Source organism: Bidens hawaiensis, unplaced genomic scaffold, assembly GCF_021521415.1.
Source record: "Bidens hawaiensis isolate Kalapana, Puna unplaced genomic scaffold, B.hawaiensis_p1.1 tig00003644_1, whole genome shotgun sequence".
In the NCBI taxonomy this organism is placed as follows: Eukaryota; Viridiplantae; Streptophyta; class Magnoliopsida; order Asterales; family Asteraceae; genus Bidens; species Bidens hawaiensis.
In genome coordinates, this window is record NW_027491207.1 from 533,645 (window position 1) to 548,997 (window position 15,353).

Below are 15,353 nucleotides of genomic sequence, written 5' to 3' on the forward strand. Positions count from 1 at the left end.
AAATATTCCATCCACGTATGCCCTTCACCGTCCAAGTAGCTTCGTGCACGTCCAAGCGATAAGGCATCCTCTTCCTAACCTGAAACTCACACTAACATGCACACAAAGTCAGCTTGAGCTGAGTGAGTTCAAGTTTTAAATAAATAACATTAGTAAATAATAATCATGATAGTCATTCCAAAAGTTTTAAAGTAAAAAGAATACATCGGTTAAGCCATCATCATTTATAAATAATCATTCTCATACACACATACATATATATATATACATACACATATATAACCATCCTTATAAGTACAACCCTATATATATATAAATATATATATAACATCCAAGTAATAACATCAGGGTAGAGCAAACGTATAACCCAAACACGTAACATCAGGGTCGAGCAAACGTACAAACCAAACACGTAACATCTCATCAACGCATGCAAACACAAAGTAGGCATACATAACATCAGTAGTCGATACGACTACAACATCGCCAAATATAGGCCATACAATAATTTATACATATATATATACATACTATAACATCCCAAGGCCAACTATATACTAGCAAGCCTATATAAAATAGTTTAAACATTTCGTCAAGAAAAATCGTTTAAGTGTGCATGCTAGCCCAAAACTTAAAAAGAGTTAAAAGGGAGCAACATGAACTCACCTGACACAAGACGCAGATTCACCACGAGCTAGAGAATCCCTAAGTAATCCCAAAACTCAAACACCTGTCGGTTTACATTCAATCAATACTAATGACATCAAGATGACTCGTTTATCCTACGAGATGTTCTATCATGGTTCGAGTTACCTAAACCCTCGACCTCATCAAAATTAATCACAACAGCCCCCGAGGTCTTACATTCACCAAAACGACCCTTAGGTACTCCCGGGAATAAAGAATTCCCAATTTGCCCCCGGGAGCACTAGGTGACACTAACACGCGCGTTTAGGAGTCGTCTAGGCCGTTAACATCCAACTCAGCCCCGTGTGGACCCATTATGATAAAATTACAGCCAACAAGTCCACACGACGCCACACGAGTCAAATGGGTCGGTAACCTGCAAGTACAACGCACCAACTATTCAATTAACACAATTGCGCGTTGTACCGACCCGTTGGAGTAACCGACAACCAATTCAGCCCCATAACTTATAAAAATGAATTTTGAACAGCCCGTACATCAAACCGAGTGTCCCGTAGCTGAATTGGTCGTTAATCACTTCGACTCTCGCGTTAAACGCACAAAAATACAATTCTAGTCAACCGAACACTAACAATCAAGCTACAACTAGTTGACCAATCTAACGAACACCAATGAACACGATACTTAAGTATGTTATAATAGACATACCTAGGAGGATTTCGGTGCAAAAACCTCACTTCAAACAGCCTCGACAAGAACACAATTGAATATCCACCGGTTAAGCCTAAAATGAACCTATTGATCAATAACAAGTAAAACGTGCAGATTTTAGCATGCAAAGATGCATTTAATTACATAGGATAACCTTTGAAATAAATTATTAAATTTTTAACAGACTTTAATAAATGTCTTAGGTTTATAAATATATTTTTATTATATATTTATAATAAAAATTATAAAAATTCCTCCAACACAGCAAGATACGTGCAGCTATTTTAGTGCGCAACAAAATGGTTTTATTTTTATAAAATTCATTACCGAACCAAATTAAAAGATTCCAATTGGGTTTGATTCTTAACTAAAAATATTAAGTTCCAGAAGTGGAACCAACTAATTTGGACTTGTTGAAAAAGAGTTATGATGTCGGGAAGACAGACCAGAGTCCGTCATCCCGCATCAGCTTTGACACTCGATTTTCTAAATTCATAAAAACCATTCAAATCTCGTCCAAAAATTACATATTATATCTTTCTGGAAACTAGACTCAAAGTAGAACATCATGGAATCAAGAATCGATCAAAAACAATGGATTATCATCACGTTACAGACCCTACAATAAACGTATACGAATCTGTCAGCAAACTGTTATCATCAAAACTCAACCCTAACGTATTCAATAACGGGTTAAATGGTGAAAAAGACTTGTATGGACGTTAGACTAATCTTTATTTGATGTTTTACGCTCACGACTCGGCCGGAAAATGAAAAAAATCACGGGGGGGGGGGGGGGGGGGGGGGGGCAGAGAAGCTGCCGATCGGACAGAATGGGGCTAGGGTTAGGTTTTTATTATTTTTTTTATGTTATAAACAAATATGTTACACACTAGCCCTTCTAGTTTAAGGGATATGGCAACATGAGAGGAAAGATTAGATGACTTAACGTACCGGGGAGATGGTCGGGTCAACGAGAGATGCCGAATAACTCCCGAGAAACATACATACTCTACATGCAGAAAATCCTTAAACCGAAAAATTAGCGGGCGTTACATGTGGCATTAAAATATTAATCATGATTGATATGATGCATGATTTTCTTGGTACCCTTACAATAAAACAACTTGAAACACAGACTCCATGGCGGAGTCGGTCGGAGTGACCTACCATGGTTCAATTGTCATCTTTCGTTAGCGGGTTCCAATTGGGGACCCTTGTGGTGGTGGAGTAGTGGTAGACGTTGTCGGGTTTCAATCGAGAACCCTTAGTGGTGTCGAACCGTTTGTGGCGGTGGTGAGGTGATTTGGTGGTCCGGTGGGCGGATTTACCTAGGGTTCCCAAATGGAACCCTAGGTGTGCCACTTGTGTGGTGGTGGCAGAGACGCAGATTGCCGGTCGAAGACGCCAACCTTCATCTATTGTTGCCGGGTTCCAGTTGCTGTTGTGGTTGGTGATTGTTGCAACTCAAAAGGTTTTCAGAGCTACTATTATCAACGATTGTGAGTCGTTTTGGTTTCTGCTCTGTCATTATGTTGACAGAAACTCCATTAGAAATCTTGGAAAGTGTTCATGGAAGTTTTTAAAAAACATGTTGGGCTCACTTTGTTAAGACAACGTTGTTTGTATAGTAGTGTTGTAATGATACAGAGCATGCATTTTGCCATTTATTAATTTGTTTTGAACGGAGATGATATATATTGGAATTGTGAAGAAAATAGGTGATAAGATGAGATGCTTTTGTTTTTGGGTTTTTGGATAATGTTTTAGTTTTATGACGTTTCAGTTTAGTATTTACTTTAATGTATTGAAAATTTTGGATAACTAAATTGTTATGTTTAGCTTTATATGCATATACATGTTTCCGAGAAATTAGAGATGGAAATAATTTGGTATAACCATTTGATTAAATCAACCTTAATTCTCCTGTTCCAGATGCATTTGATGGATCATGATACACTATGGTGCTTGTACAGGTCGGTCCGGGTCATCAAATAGCAAGGAACTTTAGTAGAAGAATATAAACATATATGCTCATTTTTCTAGATCTAGAAATGTTGTTAGTTTGTTGCTGTCTGAATTTTTTGACACTAGGATTCTTCTTATTTCACTTATATTTAACAAGGTAATCTTTGAAATAAATTAATCAACATTTTCATTCATGATTTTAAGAGTTTATAATGTATATAAACTCTTACAAACTCAAGAGTCAAGACTTTTGTTAATGGTTTGGCGCTACCCTGCAGCGCGGGGGGTGTTAACCCTTGTATTCTTTTAATTTTAGGTCGATTTAACTATTTATTAAATTACAAATCTAAAATTCATAAATTTTACGCACTTGCAATATGAGGTTTCAATATATGCCATACAAAAGAATTTCACTTTTATTTCAATAAATAATTGATAATGTAGCTTGTGTTTTGAAACATTTAATGATTTAAACACAAATAAACATGATATCTGAAGCATTTTAAGATAGATATAAATCATAAAAGCATTAAAAAGTAAAGTATTTGTTAAACAAAGCAATAATATGTTGAGAAATCATTCAATCCAACAATAAATTTATTTAGAACAATACTAAAGAGATTAAATGTACAATTGCCATATTCAAAGATCTTGTGGTCAACTTCAAAGAAAAATTAAAACTTCCAGGAGTTGAAAATTTTCTTTTATTTAATAAGTACGTATCAGCTTGCAGATCTCCAATAGATTGTATGGAATCTTCTAGAAATTGTCACCAAACATTGTGGATAACAACATCCCTTGCACAAAGTCACATATTCTACTCCTCCCTTTTTTGTCCTTACTTGATAATGGGGTTGACTCTATCTCTCTACATATTAAAACAAAATTAAATAACTCAAATCATGTCTATACATAAAACCAAACAAATAATCAATTTGTTTAGAAAGCCGGTCATACCGTTAAATAACAGTTTCATGTATATGTGTTTTTACTATTCTAGCATATTTTTACATGAAGTTAAAATATGCATCGAACGATAATGCATAGAAAAATACCTTCAACGAACATTCTTGCTTGTACTTTTCTTCAAAACTGTTGGATCTGTTAAAGATTGGGGTATATTGATACCAAGATCATCACCCATCGGCAAAATAAACGAAGATAATAATGGATCTGGTGCTGCATTGGCTGATGAAAGTACATAAGACCTTCCAAATTTAGACTGCAAATTTGCTTCTCTAAGTTCCCTCCTTAACAATGAGAGCAATGAAATAGAACCTGCTTTTCTCAATTTCCGCTTACCATGCGTGTAAGTATTGGTTAAAGATCAAGTTCAAATATATATACAACCCAAATATATAATATTTATATTTCATACTTTCTAACCTACAAATTTAAAACTAAAAGAAAGGATATCTTAAACAAGTTTCCATGATGTAGAGTTATATGTGTTATAATGTCTAACCCCACAAACCGGACACACCTGCAAAAGTTAGCATATGACTAATTAGATATTTCATACTATGCCGCTAAAAACTACCATTGATATGTGAATTAGACACCACTAGCATGTCAAACAAGTCGCATTGTCATACCGCCTATATTAGGGCAAAATGGTCATAAGGGCATATGAGAAGACAAATAATGGTCGAATGGGTTGTATAAAAGGTGAAATCATATGAGAAGCGAGGACCTGATCACAGACAAAGTCATACCCTTGTATCAACATCTTTTTCGTCATATCATATAACCTGTATAAAACTCCTGAACCTCTTTTTCCCAAAATTTTAGCAATTTTCATTTAAATATCATGAAATTATTATAGAATTACTTATTTTGGGGATTTCTATACATCAACCCAATTTTGGTTTTGAAACAGTATGATCATATGCATGCATACCCCATTCTTGGCATCAAGAGGATGTTCCTCGCCGATATGACAACACAAACCGCCTAAATCAAAATAATCGCTACAAAAGGGGCATTGAAACTCCTCTCGGATATCATTATCCGCCTCGATGTCCTCGAATCCCATGAACATATCTGCATACATTTGAATGAATTCAATTTAAGCGCATGATAAAACTAATAAACATATAATGGGTTACCGGATGGTCGTGATTGAAGAGCGTATTGATAACGCCTTAACGATGACAGCCGATCAATCCATGAATTAGAATCTATGTTTAAAATGGTGAAGGAGGAGCAAGACTGTTATTATTGTTGTGGTTGTTTTTTGCAGGGAAAGAGGAGGAAGAGAGGAAATGGATGCTGGGAGATAGATAATAAATGATTAAAGCCGTTATAAACCATCGCTGCAAACGTCATTATATTTTATGTGACTTATTATTGAAATGCACACTTTTATGGAGTGTTAATTTTTGTTTAATATATAAGAAAAGGCCAATATTAATTTGAACTAATGGCAAATGAGGAAAGTATTTTTTTGCTACGTGACGCAAAAAGAACCCACGAGCTTTGGTCTATATCCAAACTATTTTATGATATCCAACAACAACAAAATGACCCGTTGTAAAAACTGCCAAGTATTCCTTAAGGCGACGTCGAACTCTACCTTGAGAACTCATTTGGTAAAACATTTCAAGGAAGTGAAAGAAAGAAATGAAGGAGAAGGCTTTGGAGCCGAAGGCGAGCTGCAAGGTAAAGACGAAGCATGTGCAAGGACAATGAATAACAATGATAATTAATTTCTTTAATTTTCTTATAGATAAATCGGTAAATAATCAGTTATTGGTTAACTGACTCGGTTAATAAATAACCTATCAAGTTATTGGAAAAAACTGGTTTTAAACGTTTGAACAAAAATTGGTTCGGTTAATAACTGATATCCTAAAAACCGGTTAATCAGTGTTTCACTCTCCAGGAGGGGTGCGTATATCTTAGTGGGGCCGCTAGGGTGGGCGTTGAGGTCGTAAGTCTAAACGCAACTAAATAATTTTGTGATAAAAAAGTTGTAATAAGGTTCACCGGGCTAAATGTTAAGTCATACAGGTAATGATAGAAGATTTGGAACAAGTAGTGGTGGATCTAGAATTTTTTTATTATTATATATTAACAAAATTTTGGTATGATTCACGGTGGTGCATGTCATATTTGGTCATTTGACAAATAATAAACAAGTTTCAATCACTTAATAGTTTACCAACAAGTTTCAATATTCAGGCTAACAACGTATATTGACATTCAAATAGTAAGGCATTCGAATGATAACCACTTAAAAAATCAAATAATCAAACTCACAAATCAATAGTATGATAACAAATCTTGCAAATAATCAACTAACAAAGTAAATTTAGAGAAAAGTTCTTAAAAATACATGATGTTATGAATAGTTATAGGTGACTATCCACATTCTAAACCCTCATAACAACATTTATGTATGTATTACTATTATTGTTAGTGCACAAATTTGGTGTTAGCGGTTGTTCGAATAGGCTAGGGGTAGTTTAGTCTTTATATTAATATATAAAGGCTCATTCGCTAAGAATATTTAGCGAATGGGCCTCATTCGTTAAAGATTAGGGCTATTCGTTAATGTAAGAGCCCATTCGTTACTACAGTGTAACGAATGGTGACTCGTTCGTTAAGGTATACTCATTCATTAACGGAGGTTAGTGAATGAGAGGCCATTCGCTAGCGGAAAAGCTCATTCGTAGTATGTCTAACGAATGAGCTCTAACGAATGTGTCATGCCTATAAATAGGTTAAGTTAGTTTGCACAGAGATTCGTGCCATAACTTATCCTCCTATTGTTACCATGCCGGCTTCTCTTTAGACATTAATGTATCCATCAATAAAGTATTACGTTAATGTATCAACACGAATCACGTATCAGTATTTCAACTAGATCCGAGGCTTAATAGCATATTTACAACTGGTTTCAGAGCCGACAGTTGCTCGTGATACGTGAAGTTCGTGTTCTTCGTGTTAATGTATATTTTGATCGGATTTTGGATGAATCAGTAAATAAATGTTGAATTGAATGATATATTGAAATTCTTGATCAAAATCCGAAGCTACGTAATGTACTCTGATGGTTAATTGTGGTTGTTTGATCGGAATCAGCCATGGATGAAGCTTTCACTTGCAGATTAAAACTGACAAGGATTTAATGTATTGTTGATAAAATTGATGGTTGAATCAGATTCCTGGTGTAAATCCGAATATTCGTGAGAAATATGGTGGTGAATTATGATGATTTGATCAATCTGCCATTGTTAGAGCTTGAAGATATGAGTTTCCGGCGTGTAACATAATTTTCCGGCTACAGTAACGGACTAACTGCTCATTCGTTAATTTAAACACATTCGTTAATGGAGTGTTAACGAATGAGCTCATTCGTTATAGTGTTTAACGAATGTGAAGATCATAACGAATGAAACCTCATTCGTGTACTGTTCAAACGAATGAGAGGGGGATTTAACATATGGAGACATTAGTTACTGGGTTAACGAATGAGACCCTTTCGTTCATTGTCAGACGAATGAGTGATGTTAGACGAACGAGAATACCTAGATAACGAATGAAGAACATTGTAACATATGAGGAGTATAAAAAAGAGTATTTTTGGAAAATTTTCTTAAACGAAATTTTTCGTGGATATGCCGTATGTGCGGGAAACTCTTCTTGCAAATTTTGATGATATAGTTTCCGACCGACTTTTCACGCATATCGATGGACCGACTACAAAAAAGATCGGTATCCAGGACTGAAAATTTGGTCTCTCATATGCTCCAATCAGTACCTTATGATAATCGGGGACTGATTTGACAGTCTCCAGCCAGTGACGGATGCCTAGTCCTAGCTAATGGTTAGTAACTAAAAATCAGTCCTCGTTGTATGACACCAACAAGTACTAACAATCAATCTCTGATACATAAAAATTCAGTCCTCAATTAGTCTCCCTATATCACATCATCTCAGTCCCCAATACATTTAATTAGTGACAAAATCAGTCTTGTATATTACGATATTTTAGTCAGTCCTCTAAACAAGACTAATTGTTCCTAATATGCTTTTTCATATTTGTAATTTCATATTAAATAAATCTCTAATAAAATGTTTTAAAGACTAAAAATTAGTACCCGATACCACTCAATTTTAGTCATTAGAACATCGCTTTTAGAGACTGAAACTAAACCTCAAATAGCTTGTTAATTACTTTAGCATGTCCCAATTTCAGTCTCAATGTCTTTATTTTCTATACTGAATAATAGCTTCATAATTTCAATCTCAATGTCTTTATTTTGTATACTGAATAATAGCTTCATGTAAAGAAACCAAAATCATATACAAATTCACAACATATTTCAAACATTTACAAAATAGTAAAATGTATATAAATTTACAAAAATATAAAGTTCTACAAACAAAAGAAACTAACATCACATATAGAATCGAAAAGACGACTTGACTTTAAACGTTCACATATGCATTTAGAAGCGTTGGTCTTCGGCACCAGAGCTATTACAAGGTCCAAAGCTCTCGAGATGAGTTGCTTAAAACTCCATATCAACAACAAATATAGTTTTTTTTTTGTTTTTTTTTTTCATTTTAAAGCCAAATATAGATAGTAGAATTGATCTTTTCCTTGTGTTGCCCTCTACGAGAGAAACCAGTGCTGTGATTTTATAAACTACAGTACTTTAGAAAGCATGAAAATGTCAAGTATAGAAAGGAAGATAAGAGATAAATAATCAGTTTGAAGCCTAACAAATTAACCTTTAATAACCTACAAAATGCGCATCTACCTTACACCTGGCTGGTGGACTCTAAATAAATATTATCATAAATAGGTAAATAACCATATAAAATTAATACCCCATTAGTGAGCACTTCTCATAACTTTCTGCTGAAGTAGGGACAATTAAAATATGTAGAAACAACTCGCATAAAGATCATGAAGACGAACATGAAGAGCTGTATACTAGAATTGGGGAAACAAAACAAAGCCACACAGCTGCATACGAAAATAAACCAACAAAAAAATACCTCGCGTGGTTTAAGCCACACCGTCGTAGTCTTGTAGAAGAGAATCAACGAACAACAGCCAGTAAGATGTTGGAAACGGTCGAAGCAGCATGCCACGGGATCTAAGCTCTTTTTGTCTCCACTGCCGACACAATAATCTACGAATACCATCGTAGCCAACCACCACTTCTGCCCTGTAAGCCGATTTGAGATCTATGAACAATTGAACACCATGTCACCACCATCGAATCGTCAAGTCACTGCAACCGTCCTTTCTTTTAAAACCCTAGGGCCATGAAAAGTTAAATTGTTTAAAAATAAAGCAGGGAAGGGTGATTTGGATTTTTTTATTTGGGGGGGGGGGGAGGGGGGGCCTACGGGGTGAAGATTGTGGAACTTTTGAACGAAATTTAAGCGCGGAATTTTGTTTATAATTTTAATGATATTTTATATTTTATTATTATTTATAACTTTGTGCCACCGAACAAAATTATTTACTTATTATATTGTTTTTATCATGGGTCTTTTATTTAAATTTTTTAATATTCGGTAGACAAGTAAACTGTTTGGAAATATGCAAACATAAAGTTCAGACGAGTCGTGTTATGTCTTGATAGGTTAGACTTGCTCGTAGTTGGACACTGTAATAAATTATAATGGTAATATAGGTTTTACCAACCATATTAGGACTTGCAATATATTAACCGATTGTATTAGAGTGTAAGGTGTCATGTATAATGAGAACTGCTTTTCAATCTCTAATGTGTTCTTCTTTATTAGAGACCGTAGATCACTCACTAACATAAGTTACATAAAAATTAGGCCCTGCATCATCTACAACCATTAAATTACTCCTATATAATATATATTTGAAAATGACACATTAGTCACTATTAATTATGTCACTAGTGGTTGAATAATGTTGTACAAGAGATTGAAATCAATATTTAAATCGTTTCTTATACATAAATGGATTTATGACTAACTATCAATCCTTATGATCTCTTGCATAAATTGTTTATATTAATTTTAAGTGGTTAATTTATTTCTTAAAATGGTAGCATATGCATAATTATTGGAGACTGAATATTTGTCCCTGACAACTTGATCTGAAAAGATATTGGACACAGAATATCAGTCTCATATACTTTTCTAAAAAATAGTAGAATGCTGACCATTGGAGAATATTAAGAACTGATTTTCAGTCCTAGATACGTTCCATCCATATTAGAGACTGAAGATCAGTCTCCAATACACTTGCTAAATTTTTCATTACAAATGTGACATATTTGGGACTAAAATTCAATTGCCAATAAGTTTCCGTCTAATACCTTATATTTCAAAAACAAATCTAGGACTTAGATTCAGTCTCAAATAAGGTGTCATAATATTTGGGACTGATTATTAGTCGCCAACATTAGTCTCACAAAATTCAGTCCCTAATACTACTAGTAACTGATAAATTAGTCTAAAATATTATGTATTCGGGACTAAAATATCAGTCCTAGAAACTTTAGTCCCTATTGGTCACTTGTTTTGTAGTGGAGTACACACTATGTTAGAAAGGTGTTATTTGAGATTTTGGAAGATTTGTTCAAGACCTTGCTGAATTTTTCAAGAAAAGGGGGAGATAAAAACTTTAAAGAGTTTATTCAATTGGTATCTTCCAACGTTTGCAAGGATTTCTTGAAAATTACTGCAATTCGGGTGGTAATTCCCGATTGCAAAGCTGCGTTTGACTGAGGTCAAGACTACAATTATTCTTCAATTGGTGATTGATTTGTTCGAGATTGAAACCTGACTATGTGGGATATGAGTGTTTGTCCGTTTACTTCTTTCTAGGGGACTTTGATCCTGACTATGTTGGCTACGAGTATTCGGTGGATTACTTTTGTTGAAGGGGACAATTCTTGAATAGGTTGATCTTGTTGAGGAATATAAGGGTCTTGTTATTGGATTGAAGAATCTGATCATTAGGGATTGATTAACGAAGGTTGGAACTCTGAATCATATTCCCAAACCAGTAGTGCATCCAAGCGTAGTGCTGTCTATTGTGGAACGTGCTCGATGCTATGTTAATAGATGCAAGGTTATTAGTACGAACATAATAGTTTAACGAACATATTTTGTTGTAACACCTAGTTTGAACACAAAGATAAATCAATGTAATATAATGTAAATTAGTTTGTAATATTTATTTATAAACAATGTTGTTGATACCAGAGGTGTCTGTTACATTTCCGTTTTACGCTTCCGCATTGTGCTAGTCGGGGTGTGACAGAAGTTGGTATCAGAGCCATTGGTTATAAAGGATTAGGTTATCCCTTAGGGTACCTAAAATATTACCGTAGGCTCGATAAACCCTGGGAAATATTTAAATAATAATTTAATATTATATACTGATGGATGTCGGGATGAACTTGTTGGGCAAGTGAATTATTGTGGTCCGGAACATAATAACAGACTTGCTTGTACGAGGGAATTCGGGGAAAAGTCGCGGAACGTGTGGTTGGGTAAAAGTGGCAACATATATGTATAAAAAGTAATGTGTAACTACATATATATATGTAACACTCATACGTGCTTATCTGAATCAAGGTGTATAAATACGTATACGTATGATACTGTTGATGACGGTAAATCTTATTATGAATATTATATTCACTTATATTCAGTATTGATTTTAATAATAATTAAAATTAAAATTTTAATAAAACTAATATTATATTCTACTATAATTAATATTAAATTTGGTTTAATTAATTAATCTCCTCGACAATAGTTAGCGATAGCAATAGATATTATTCTTATAACTAACCTTTGTGCAGAGTCATGTCAAGGAATAACGACTACGTACTGTAAGAAGAACCGGTAATCTCTGTTGAGGAGGATCTAGAGGAAGAATCAGAGGAGGATTCAGAAGAGGAGGACCCAGAAGAGGAACCGGAGGAGGAGGAGGAAGAGGTGGAAGAAGAAGTTATTTGTAGAGAGCTACCCAGGAATGTGCCTGATCTGTCCGGCTACAGATGCGATAGCTATCCACCCAAGTCACCACGCAGGGATCAAAACGAAGTTAACAGCCAGTATCGTTCACCTGCTAGAGTAGCCCGATCGCCGACGACTTCAGCTACTGCGCGAGTCCGACAGACTGCCCGTATTCGGGTAACCCCGATTGACCCTACCTCGATTCCATTCAGATCTACCCACTGCCAGGGAGGACCTTCACGTCCTAGGGCAGATACTTCATCTTCCCGTTCGTTGAGTATACCTACTCCTCGCCCTGACCTCCCAAACGCAGGAAACAACTCGATGGCTGTCCTGACTGACCGTGTGATAGACCACTCGATAGCTATAGCTAACATTAACCAGGAAAGGAGGGACGTGACCCAGTGCCTATCGACGTTACATCAGATAGTACTGAAATTGCAGCAGTCAGATGCCTACCACCGTTGGTGTTTGGATAGGGTGACAGTTCGACTGTGGAACTGTTACTGGATGATTATGGTGTTGTTTTTATGTTTGTGGTAAGTCTATCGTTTGTACGAATAGATGCAGGATGTTACAAATATGTGTACGTGATCTTTTGATACTTCATGTATATATATAGTAGTATGTTATGTTAACATGGGGCACAATTTTGTACATTAATACAAGCACTGACCCTTACAGGGTTAAGTCTAACAGTCACTTAGTGACAGATTTTGATATATATATGCAAGCACTGGCCTTTATCAGGCTAAGTCTATGTACCTTTTATTATTAATGTACAGAACAATTTGTGAAATGTCAGTATGTTATCTGGTTTACCTATACAGCATTTATTATGAATATTATTACACAGTGCCGTAGACTGGAATTAGTATTAATTGGCTTATATTTGTTTATCATTAGAGAATGGCCCCAAAGAAAGCAACCACTATGACTGAGGCAGAAATAGCCGAGATGATTGCTCGGCAAATGCAGGCGGCAATACCACTTATTGTAACACAAGTAACTGCCGGTGTTAATGCCAATATACAAACAAACCAGCAACAAATCAATAATGCTCCTCCAACCAACAATGAAACAGTTACAAATAATAATTCCCCACCTAATACAAATGCCCCTACCAATGCAAATAATCCCCCACCTGATGCAAATAATGTCAACAACAATAATCCTCCACCGAACCCAAACAATAACAATACAACCCTAATCCCCCTCGAAGGGAATATTCGATGAAAAACTTTATGGCCTGTAAACCGATCAAATTCAAAGGTATCGAAGGGCCAAACGGGCTGATTAAATGGATCGAAAAGACTGAATCTATCCTCAATATCAGCAATTGTCCACCGGAAAGCATTGTCAAGTATGTTGCCTCTACGATTACTGATCACGCATTAATGTGGTGGAATACTACGGTGCAAATAAAAGGACAAGATACGGTTAATCGCATGACAAGGGCGGAACTCAAAACATTAATGATAAATCATTTCTGTCCAAAGAACGAAATACAAAGGTTAGAACACGAACTCTGGAGTCTAGAAATGAAAGGAGCGGATCATCTGGGGTATACCAACCGCTTCAATGAACTGGCTCGCCTAGTACCATGGTTAGTAACTCCCGAGGACAAACGAGTTGAACGTTATATTTGGGGTTTAGCCCCGGAAGTGAGGAGTTTGGTGAATGCTATTGGTCATACAACATTTAAGAATGCCGTGACTCAAACCGGCATTGTAACTTTTGACTTGGTAAGGAGTGGAGTATTGAAATGGCCGGGGAATCAACGGGAATGAAAGGAACTGACTTCGGGACGAGATCACAAGGAGGACAATCAAGCAAACGTGCACGTCTGACAATAAGAAATTATGCTATAACTGGTTCCGATACGAAGCAGGACAGGTATAAGGGACCCTTGCCCAAGTGCGATAAATGTAATTATCATCATGTGGGAGAATGCAGACTGCCGGTATGTCATAAATGTGGAAGAACTAGGCATTATGCCCCTAATTTCAGAGCAGGTACAAAAATTGTGAACCGATTAACTCAACCTCGTCGTCCACTGCCACCTAGACCTCAGCCAATCCGCCAACAATCTATCCAACAAACTTCAACCGCAACCACCTACCGTGCCTGCTATGAATGTGGCAGTACAGAACATATTAGAAGAAACTGCCCCAAGTTGAATCCAAGAGCAATTACTAGACCGAACCAAGCATCGACTTCAAGTGCGCCTAGAGAACGCGCGTTCGTTATTGGGTCTGGAGAAGCACGACAAGACCCAAACGTAGTAACAGGTACATTTGTTGTTTCTGTTCAATATGCTTCTGTATTATTTGATACTGGTGCCGATAGAAGTTTCATTTCCTCTAGCTTTGTATCCCTGGGAAATATGCCAGTTAGTGACCTAACAAATCCCTAAACTATAGAACTCGCTAATGGTAACTGTCAACCAAATAATCCAAAATTGTTCCATTATTCTAAATGACCACCCGTTCTTTATTGACCTACTCCCGGTAGAGTTAGGAAGTTTTGATGTTATTTTTGGCATGGACTGGTTAACCAAGTATAAGGCGGAGATTGTGTGTAACGACAAGATGGTTAAAATTCTCCTTCCGGAAGGTGAAATGATTATGGTACAGGGAGAGAAGTCTGGTTCGATATTACCTCTCGTGTCTCATTTTAAAGTGTTGAAATGTTTACGCCAAGGTTGTATGGCATTTTTGGCAAACGTGACTATAAAGAACGACCCTGATGAGAAACGCATAGAAGATATCCCCGTTGTAAGTGAATACCCCGATGTCTTTCCTGACGATCTACCTGGATTACCACCGAACCGACAGGTTGAATTCCGTATTGACTTAATTCCAGGATCAGCCCCCATTGCTAAGGCACCTTACCGGCTGGCACCCTCTGAAATGCAAGAATTATCTAACCAGTTACAGGAGTTGTTAGATAAAAGTTTTATACGTCCCAGTTATTCTCCTTGGGGAGCGCCGGTATTGTTCGTAAAGAAGAAAGATGGAAGTTTTAGAATGTGCATTGTTTACCGGGAA